This window comes from Henckelia pumila, chromosome 4 (assembly GCF_033568475.1).
Source record: "Henckelia pumila isolate YLH828 chromosome 4, ASM3356847v2, whole genome shotgun sequence".
Taxonomy (NCBI): Eukaryota; Viridiplantae; Streptophyta; class Magnoliopsida; order Lamiales; family Gesneriaceae; genus Henckelia; species Henckelia pumila.
The window spans coordinates 233,014,898-233,025,902 of NC_133123.1; the positions used below are offsets into that span (position 1 = coordinate 233,014,898).

General features: G+C 36.1%; 1 long non-coding RNA gene across 3 annotated transcripts; it reads left to right on the forward strand.

Moving 5' to 3' along the window:
• The first annotated feature begins 6,862 nt into the window (after positions 1-6,862).
• On the forward strand, positions 6,863-10,644 carry LOC140865199 (uncharacterized). 3 transcript variants are annotated; one of them, XR_012144507.1, is made up of 6 exons: positions 6,863-7,132; positions 7,834-7,968; positions 8,038-9,292; positions 9,385-9,469; positions 10,064-10,185; positions 10,404-10,644. It is a non-coding gene; the product is annotated as an uncharacterized lncRNA (long non-coding RNA). The 3 variants fall into 3 exon arrangements; XR_012144506.1 differs by having other exon boundaries at positions 8,051-9,292; positions 10,052-10,185; XR_012144505.1 differs by having other exon boundaries at positions 8,051-9,292.
• Positions 10,645-11,005: the final 361 nt, after the last annotated feature.

Here is an 11,005-nt window from a genome sequence, read left to right on the forward strand (position 1 = left end):
ACTTCTTCCTCGCGCGCGCGCAGAAGGAAAATCCAGCAACGTTGAATAGAGCACGTGCGCGGGCAAGCAGCTATCTCGCGTGCGCGCGAGAGGGTGTTACAGCCTCTGTTTTGTTACACTGCGCGTGCGCGAGATGCATAATAGGCGCGGGCGCGAGTTCGGGAATCTGTTTGTTCGAGAATTTCTAGGTTGAAAAGGATTTTAATTGGTGCGGACCCTAAAAATAGAAGTTTTATGATCTTTTTGGGAACTTTTTGTCTTTTGATTTTTGCGCACGGAGGCTGAAGGCGGCTGCTTTTGAACACTTCTTCAGTTTTTCTTCTATTCTCGTATTTTCTAGTTTATATATGGTTTTAGACTTTGTTTGATTAATTATGTTTATTAGTGAGTAGTAGTTTTTCTTCGATCAAGGCCACGTGATTGGGCCAGACAATTTATGTAGAAAACTCGATTTGTTTATTTGAGATTTTCAGACTTAATTTTCTTTTATTGATTATCGAATTTATATTTGTCTTGTGAATTTCCTGGCCAATTGTTTGCTTGCATGCTAATTGATTCCAATTCGACAGAGGAGGTTTCGATTTTGATAACTTCGATATTCAACATATTGTAAAACCAACTAGAAATAGAATTTGGTTTCATTATGCGGTTTGGGTGTAAACTGAATTTTCACAGTTTGTCATGCATTCAAATTTCATTAGAATTACGAAAGATTAATCCGTCAATATTTGAATAGGTTTGATTGTTCTAGAAATAGTCCTTTGAATAATTTAGGAAAATTCCCGTGAATTAAGATTAAGTCTAATGTCTTAAATAGACTGCTTGTTATATCAATTGTCTGGTACCTACGTGAGTCCTTGATCGAGTTTTTCCCAAATTGAATTTTAATCAAAAATTTCTGCTGTGTTTTGAGTTGAATAGTATTTACAATTTAATTTTTTAGTTTAAAATCCTGAAATCACTCTTATTAATTTGTCTATATTAAGTAGGAATAATCATATTCTGATAGTCATATTTATACAATCCCTGTGGGTTCGACAACTGGACCTTTGTCCACTTTATTATTACTTGACCTGGTACGCTTGTCAGTAGAATTTATTCACACCTATTTAAGCGGTCACTAACCCTTAATAATTTTTAACATATTATTATCTTTAAAAAAATCTGGGTTACTACAGTTCTCTTGTTCCCGGAAACGCAACCAAAGTTAAAAATTTTATGTAAAAACCGAGCACATGTGTAACATTCAAAAATTATTAAACATCCATAAGGTGTTTAAGAAATTTTTACCTATCAATCTCAAAAGATTGATTTATGGCTCCAACAAAGTTGTGAACAACTTAGATATTGAAATGGTAGACATTATCTACAAGCTTCCAAGAGCACACCTTGCTCAAAAGGATTCAAGCATCAAAGAACATACCTTGTTCGAAGTTGGCCTCCTCTTCAAAATTAGGTCCACGACTAGTCAAACTAGATCCATTCTAAATATGCACTAGAATATTTAGAACATTTTTCATTGAGAATTTCTTTGCCTTTTCCCCAAAGATCAAAGACAAAAATTCGAGAATAATACAATGAAATGTTCGGCCATGGTGGAGAATGAGATGAGGAATATTTCTTGTCTTGGTACATAAAAAGTGTGTTATGACAAAACACATAACATGCATGGAAAAAGTAAAAGCATGCATAGAAAAGTGTGCATCTTGTCTTTTAACCCTTTATATTCATTCTCTTTCATGTATTGTATATATTATATTTCAAACATATATATTTACATGGCCCATGAACTTAATATTTAATTAATTATCAAACTCATTTAAGTTTAATCAATTAATTAAATCTAACATATGTCAAAGTTCAGTGGTCCAACCATACAAAACGAGAAGCTACATGGGTATTGGAAGAGGATATGAGGAAGAGAAATCCTTATCTCTTCGAGCCAGTACAACCATTAAGTTTTGAGGATAAAAATTCCCATAAGGTGGGAGGGATGTGAAGACCCGAAAAATTTGAAGTTCAATTGAGAACCAAAACTTACGATAGTCAACTAAACCAAGATCAGTCAAACTGCAAGATTGTTAATTAGCTAAACTGAACCTCCAAAGTTTCACTCTAGTTTTTGCATTTAAGTTATCTGAAATATGCCACACAAAGTCCTAAGCCTTTTATGGGGAAATGTATCAGTCATATTGCTCCTTATAGATAGACACTTAAATGTCTGAAATCTCACACACGAAATTCTAAGGAAACACTCCAAAAATTCGAGATAAAGAATTAAGTTGAGCATAAGAGTCCAGAGCAGCTGAGCAACCCAAAATTTAGTCTAGAAAACTACTGTAAGTGGGCTTTCGGTTTTTAAGCAAACTCCATGAATAGATTCTATTCCTGCAAGTTTAAATACATGATAATTGTCTGAACTTCTAAAATCTCTGATTTTTGTTACTGCACCGATACTCGTGAACTAGTGGTAGGAATATATATATTTTGAATTTATGTTTTTGTTTCTGTTCTATTCTGATTCCTCACCCTTTAGAGAATAAACATATGAGGGGCTGGTACTAGTAAGACACGAAATTCAATAAGTTAAATCGGTGCATGTCCTGAACTCTGTTTTTTGGAAAATATAAGAATGTTCAGTTCTATATAAATGCATAAGTCTAGAAATGTTTTTATGCGGGATATTCCCCCATTTACTGAGTGACATCAATATCACTCACCCACATTGAACCACCATCTCAGATAAGAATGAATAAGAGATCGAGGATGAAGAGCAGGTCCAGCTTTGGGGCTGGTGAATGAAGATAATTAGTCTCTGTTATTGTAGTTTCAATGTATAAGACGCTGTGTGAGACCTCGGTTCTAAACATCTAATCTCGAAGTAAATAATAATTTAGCATACAAGATCCAAGATTAAAAGAAACGAAAGAAACATTTTATTTTTTAAAAGAACATGCCCGGACCCCGTGCACACATCCGTGCATTTAACTAAAGCACACACGGACCCCGCACCACCTCCGTGTCCGGGTCCGTGCTTAAACATTGCACTAAAAACCTGAGTTTCTGTCCGACCACACGGACCCTCACCCGGAGGTGGCACGGGGTCCGTGCATTCGAAACAAAGGCATACTCCAAAGCTTGCGAGGGGACACGGACCCTTGCATGGACGTGGCACGGGGTCCGTGCCCTGCTGCACCAGAAAAAGTAAAAGTATGACAGCACAAAAACCATGCTAACACAATCCAATTCTTCCATTACACAAGGCTATAAACTCAATACAACATGCATAAAGAGTACAAGGTAGGTCTAGAGTTGTACATTATTCAAACCAGTAGAACGTGCTTCGGTTCTAGATTACAATTCGGAAACAAAACAAGTTCGAATTACAATTCAACTTCTAAAAACACCGAGTCCTCACTTCTACTCAACTCAACCCCTAGCATGCTGTCTCTGACTTGATCCTGCCCCACCTGTTGCCAAGTACACATACAAAACAAAGCAACATCCGAATAACTCGTGAGAATGATATTCCTAGTAAAAGCAACATAACATGCAATAACAAGTAATATCTCAATAACATGAAATACAACAACATATTCAATGTTAATACAAATGGAATGCATGTCTTTAAAATCGGTATATCAACTCTGATAAATAAGGGATTGCTGCTATGCTTTTGGGATCCTGAGGATGAGATCACGTAACGACTCATCGACTCTACCAATCAAGGTGGTGCCACGTATCCTAATCCCCTAGACTTTGGTGCGACTATAAGGAGTATGCTGACAATAGGTGAACTTCTACACCCATGCCACTCAATTATAGCCCCTAAAACGTCTAAAAAAAAAGGGCTTACAACCCGCTGAAAATTAAATATTTAGGCTCAAGATGAATGCATAAGAAAACATAAGAATTTAGCCATTTAACCAAAAGCTCAAACAACAAAATACAAGTTCCCTATTCTAGAACAAGTATTGATGCAAGTATGTTATTTAAGGGAAACTCAAGAACCAACTGTCTCGAGTGTGCTATCCCGCTAACACGATGACTGCTTGTACCTTTCGAATTGAATAGCTTTAACTTTGGATAAGCTACAAAAGAGGTTATATCAAAATCTATACAACCTAAACAACAACATCGCTCAAGGTAAACTCTTTACCGCTCTTCGTCCAACTCTTCGACGATCGCCTTCTGCTAACTATGGGATCGACAAACTTCAAACGAATCTGTACGGAGGAAAAAAAAGATCAACAACGACGAACAAACTCAATAGCCACAGTTCATCAACTCAAATGGTTCAAAAATCCCAAATTCAAACCGGCGGCATAACGGCTATAAACTGATCAAGCCGAAAACTCAGACAACAGTACAACATTGAAAACAACTCAAAGCAAAGCTAAAACAACAATAAAAATCCGATTCCAACAAATCACAAAACCCACATTTTTGAATTATGCTTCCAAATATCATAACAATTCCGAACGACGCTCTATTTCAAAATCTACTGAGAATAATCGATAAGAACTATCTCAAGAACGACATAACCGAAACTCAATCGATTCTAACAACATCCGAAAATAGAAGTATAACTGATCGGAGAAATACTTACGATAGAACAAAGCTCTCGCTGCCGTGATCGCTAATATGCCTTCAGATTAAAATTCAAACGGACGGATCGAGCAGAAACTTTAATCACAAAGCTTGGAGAAGCTTGGAGGCATCTTCAATGGAGGGAACGAGATGGAGGAGGTGATGGGGAGGAGAAGGAATAGTCAAAGGAGCTTTATATATTGTATAAAACTTCAAAATTTCATTTTAGTCCCTAAAAATTTCAAAAATTGCAAAATAGACCCTGATCAAAAACAAGTCGGCTCTTGAACTCTGTAATCTCCGATTATCTCAAATAAACTCAATTAAGATAAATTTGTTGCGTTACACGCTGCGTAATATGTTTTGATTGAATAAGACAATTTATCTCGAATTTCTGAAAGACAATGTAGCATTAGTTTATGAATGAAAGACTGGTATTCTGGAAATTTGTATTCCGAGGCTGGTTATTTGATGTGAAAATGTTAAATAACGCCAATTTCAACTAAGCCCAAATTTGGAACCTGACATTGGAGGTCCCTACATGCACTTAAGAAACCAAAACCATATCCTTCACTCAAAGACACCGGGAAGGGGAGTTCTTCCAGTCCTTGGTGAAAAGTCACCCCGAGATTTTGAAGACTAGTTGGACCGGGCTAAAAGTATAATAATATGGAGAAGGCTCAGAAACAAAAGAGGGATATAGCCAAAAGGGAGGGAGGAAAATATTGGGGAGCGAAGGCAGGCCACTCAAGTTCTATTGACCATCTGGGATGATTCCCCAGTATACCCCTTTAAAAACTACTCGGGATCGGATGGCTAATGTTTGTAAGGAGAAGTTTGTGCCCTAAGAGGAGGATCCTAAGAAGAAAGAGCCCCAAAAATACTGAGTATACCATTAGGAATGTGCCCACGATAATGATGAGTGCACGAAGATGAAACAGAACTAGAAACGACAGAGCTCAGGAGACCCAAAACCAGCCAGGAAAAAGCCCCGAGGACCTTTATGGATACAAGGATCTCACGCATCCGGCTCCTATAAGCCAGCTGTCTCTAACGAGATCGACATAAGGGATCTACAGTTGACTCCTCAGAGAGGGGATAGGAGGCAGGAGGAGACCCCAGCCGAGGTGTCATCAACATTATTGCAGGGGGATCAACTGATGGGGATTCCAACTGAGGTCAGAAGATTTGGAGTCGGAGGGAAAGTTTGGGAATAGAGACCGGCAGCCGACTGGACAGTCTTGTTATCAGTTTTGGGCCTCGGTATATGGAGGAAGTGTTGACCCCTCACAATGATGCTCTATTTATCCAGGCTATAATAGCCAATTATGATGTGTGAATGATGTTTGTGGATTCTGGAATCTATGTTATTGCAATTTTTCAAGAAGCTTTTGACCAGATAAATCTGCAAGGGTATAGTTTGAGCCTTGGCAAGACCGCACTCTATGGTTTCGTAGGTCACACTGCATAGCCCCGAGGGGATATGTTGCTGACCTTTACTTTAGGGTTAGGGGACTTGAGGAGGATGTTCATGACGTTGTTCACAATGGTGAACGTTACCTATTCTTATAACATCATTATGGGCAAGCCGGCCATGAACGCCCTCTTGGCTGTGGCCTTGGCATATCATCAAAAGATTAAATTCCCTTTGGGAGATAGGGTAGGAGAGGTTTTTGGGGATCAACCTTCCTCCCGAAAGTGCTACGCAAAAATAGTACAAGTAGATAATAAACGATCGCGCAGGGAGGGGGAATATAGTGATCCAAGGAAGTGAGAAGTGTATGTTGTGGATTAGGCGCATGCCCTTTTGAATAAGGAGCGGGATGAAGTGGAGGTGGTGCCTGGGCATGCAGGGAGGACAACAAAAATTTCTCGGGACCTAGAGCCTGGTATTCAAGGCGAGTTGAGGGCTTGCCTGGAGAATAATGTAGACATGTTCGCATGGTCCTCCTATGAATTGGTAGGAATCACTACAAGAAAAAAACTCATACACAACACTTAAAAGACAATGCTTTTTGTAAAAACGTTGTGTTTTTTTCATAGACAACACTTTTATTGAAAAGCGTTGTCTATAATTTTTAAATTTATAAAAAACAACGCTTTTTGATATCTTCAACAACGCTTTTAAAAAGTGTTGTCTATGAGCGTTTTTTTAATTATCTACATAAGCGTTTTTTTTTACTACCTATGACAACGCTTTTTAAAAAAACATTTTCTATTAATTTTTTTAAAACATAATCTGGCCCCAAAATAAAATATTTCTTACATTCGCATGGTCTCTCTTTCACCGAGCTATCTTCTTCCTTTCTCCCTTCACCATTTCCAAATTTCTAGCTCCGATCTACACCGCCTCGTTGCTTGAAAAATTGATTTGAGCATAGATTTAGAATCCTCTCGTCGAGGGCTTTCTTCCAGTACCTATTTCCCTAATTTTTACGCACGCTCCGTCGAACCATTTTTTCTCTCGTCATCGTTTTGCCGTCACCGACTGTTGCCTAGGAGAGAAGGAAGGTTTTTTGGATCTTTATTTCGAATCCTGGAGGTATATTCTGAATTCTAGGTTTTCGAACTCAAGAATTTTTTTAGTTGTTTCGTTTTTCTCGATTCATTTGGTCTGTGAAGTATGGTTTGGAATGATTTGGTGTTGTGTATGTTTCTGCACGATGATTTTACAGAGATTGAGTTCTTGTCCTGTGGAGTAGGTACATCCGTACATACCAATAGAATTTGTCAGAATTGTAAATTTTTGTCATTTTCATTGTCTTAATTAGATGGCCAAAGAAATTGTTGGCAAGTGAGGCGTGGACAATCTTTTTTCTTTTGCTGGTGTTTTTTTTTATGAATACCCAGGGAAAGGCTCCATTCATTTAAACTATTGAAGCTTTTTTGTTCTAATTTCCCATTTTGAATTCCAAAAATTAATTAACATTGCTAAATACTTTGAACTTTTCTAATCTTGCTGATATTGCTTGCATTTTCTTGAGTTGGTGGTTCTTACTGACATTCTCTCTTTTTCCACTCCGTACATAATACGATGCTCTGATATTGATTACATTTTCTTGAGTTGGTGGTTCCACTCCGTACGTAATCTTGACGCCAATGTCGCGCTTTGTTAAGTTGCTCTTGTTTGATATGGTTATATGCATTGAACTCGATTCTGTTACTGAAAATGTATGCATTTTCAATGTTGGACCATGTCGAGTAGATTTGCAAGACTCTTTAGAATCTAGCGTGCTACTGCAGGGAAAAATCTGTGAATTAGATTTAGCTGCAGCACAGGTGATGCCTTGGGGATTAACATGGTTTTGAAAGGTGTTCAGAATTTCTTAGACTTCCTTGAAAATGATTTTCCTGATATGGATGTTATTGGCATTTAAGGTGAGTATGGCTGTTGTTTTGTTTCAGCCTTCTTTACTTTGAGTTTCGACATTATAAGCTTGATTCCAGTTCTTACGTACAGGATTGAGATCTTCCACAGCTTCTTCGACTCGTCACAGGTTTTTGATCCTTTTTTTTTTTGCTGACTCAACGCTGGAGAGGTGAGTTTTTTTTGTCTCAAATTCTAAAGAAGCGGGTTTCATGTTTTGATGCCTTTCTTGATTTGGTCTGTTTCATGCAAGCATGAATAATACAATTACAAAACTAATGTTTTCTTTTTCTTTTTATTTTTCCCTGTGTTTATCCCTCACTAATTTTTGATCAATTTCATTTGAAAATTTAACTTTGTCTCGAGTAGAAGGTCTTAAATTATGGCACATAAATCTGTTGGAATATGGATATACATACAAATGATGAGGTGTAGTGCTTGGGAATCTGCAAAAATGGAAACCGAAATGCATAATTTCAAGTGGAGTTGATTTTATCTGTCAATGCTAATCTCATTCAATATTAACGGAGCTTGAATTTTGACTAAATAGTTTAATTTCTCTACTTATATCGAATAGTTTCAGAGCTTGAGTATTAAAAATAATACAATTATTAAAATATAGAACATGTGTGTTCAATGATTTCTGTCTCACGATGTTTTTTTTTAAAAGGAAGAAGACTTAACATGCATCAACATCCAGAATGACACAATTTACAAATTTAAAAAATTGAAAAAATACAGCTACTGTATAAATTTTGGTTTGGTTTTGGCAGATCATGATTTCATCGTTTCAAGTTGTGAAAAAATTATGGGACAATGGGATACGTGCTTTCATTTCACGTTGTGCAGATCATGATAGTGATATGAATGTATTTTGCTCTTAATATTTATGTTCACAAAATGGGATTGGAGCGTTGACATAATCTGTTTTGAAAGGCCTGGTTTTGGTTATGTCTGTTTCAATACTGAAATTAGTATCATATGTTGTACTATCCCATAAATAACTTCAATATTTTTCAGTCAACTTTCGTTGAAACTTCAGTAGAAACTTTGGTAGCTGTCATTAAAAGTTTAAATTTAAGAGATTTGAAAGAAAGTAGAGGTCCACATTTGGAAGCACCTGCTCTCTGTCACATTTGGTCTGTATATAAATTCGATTATTTTTTGTGTTTGAATGATTTATAAAAATTGTATATTAAATTTTATTTTTGAAATTTTGAATTTTGAGTTATTTATAATATTGAAAATTTGTTTTGTTGTAGTGACAACTCATAACAACACAAGCATTTGGCGCACATAGGGTGGGATGGCCCCTCTGGGAATGCTCCCACTTGGGTATGTTTTCTTGTCTCTAATTCCTACAAGAATCATGATGCATTTTCTTTCCTTTTAAAACTTTCGTTTTTTTTTTTTTGTCGTGGATGCAGATGAGTGAGTTTAAGGCAGTGCCTGAATTCACAGCAACTTCCATTGGACACACTGGTTCTGCCCTCTCTCCATGGTCTTCTATGGGTGTGTTCTTGCTTTTCTTGGCTTCTTTCCCTGTTTCCTCCACTTTAGTTTTACACGTGAAGCTTGCTAATGCATATCATACATTGGTACAGAGAGAATTGGACATTGGTGCATTTATTTTCTATGTCATGTGCGATGTCTCTTTCATAAAAGATAAAGTGCCCAATGTATAAGATTTAAATTATTTTTGGCATTGGTGTAATCCTTTTTGTTTATGTGGGATTAACATTAGTTCTGATATATCTGTATTTTTGAACTTAGTAGCAATTTGGATACAATTCATGCTTTCATAAAGAACCACTTACTCGTTTATATACGTCTCTTTGTGTGGTATGCATAAATATTTAAGTTGCATATTTAACCAATGGATCTTCTATTCCAGGTTTAAATTCACGATTGCAGACAGTGACTTTTAAAATATAATTTAACTAAAACCTTCTTTTCCCCCTCTCATTTCTCTTAAAGTATTTTACATTTATCCCGCTTACATCTATATTTTTGAGAGCTATGTGTGACAAAGCTTATTTTTTTTTTCTTATATAGCTTTTGCTTTTCTTTGTTTTCTGATTAATGTTCGTGAAGGATTAATATCAGGGAAGGGGTAGCAACAGGAGATTAATCATTCTAGAAGTTGATCCATTATCCAACCAAGAGGCTCGAAATATTAGGAGGCAATCATCATCATCAGTTGCAGGGGGTTTACCTCCATTAGGAAGGTTCATTTCTTTTTTCTGATTTTTTTTTACTTGATTCCAAGTTTAGTACATAAACATGATATCATATTTCAGATTCTTTATCACTTCTGGGAACAATCCAACAACATAATATTTTTAAATTCATGTTCTTTTACTGATAAATAAGTGTTTAAGTTTACTTTCCATTTTAATCTATTCATATTTGTTTTATGTTTGTTTTTATTTTTAATAATTTACAGTATGGAGATACAAATTAAAGAAAAAGAGTTGCGACTTTTATGAAAGCTTGGGACGCTAACATGTGCTGAAGGAAGGAATCAAAGTTTTTCGAGATTAATGCATAGTTTTTTCCTAGTGTTCATTAATTTAGAATTCGATTATTTTTTTATTTGAATGATTTATAATATTGGAAGATTGTATACTAAATTTTATTTTAGAAATTTTTGAATTTTGAGTGATTTATAATATTGAAAATTTGTGATTTAATTTTTTTTTTTGTTTTTTGTTTAAAAAAAGACAACGCTTTTTAAAGCGTTGTCTTTACCAGAAAAGACAACGCTTAAAAAAGCGTTGTTTTTTCCAAATACAACGACGCTTAAAAAGCGTTTTCTTTTCCAAAAACGACAACGCTTTTTATAAAAGACAACACTTAAAAAGCGTTGTCGTTTTTAGATACGACAACGCTTAAAAAAGTGTTGTCTTTTTCAGAAACGACAATGCTTTTTTCGCGTTGTCTTTGACCATGGTCTTTTACAACACTGGCTACGACAACGCTTTTTTGGGGACATTAACAACGCGAAAAAAGCGTTGTCTTTAGTCGTTTTTCTTGTAGTGAATACCG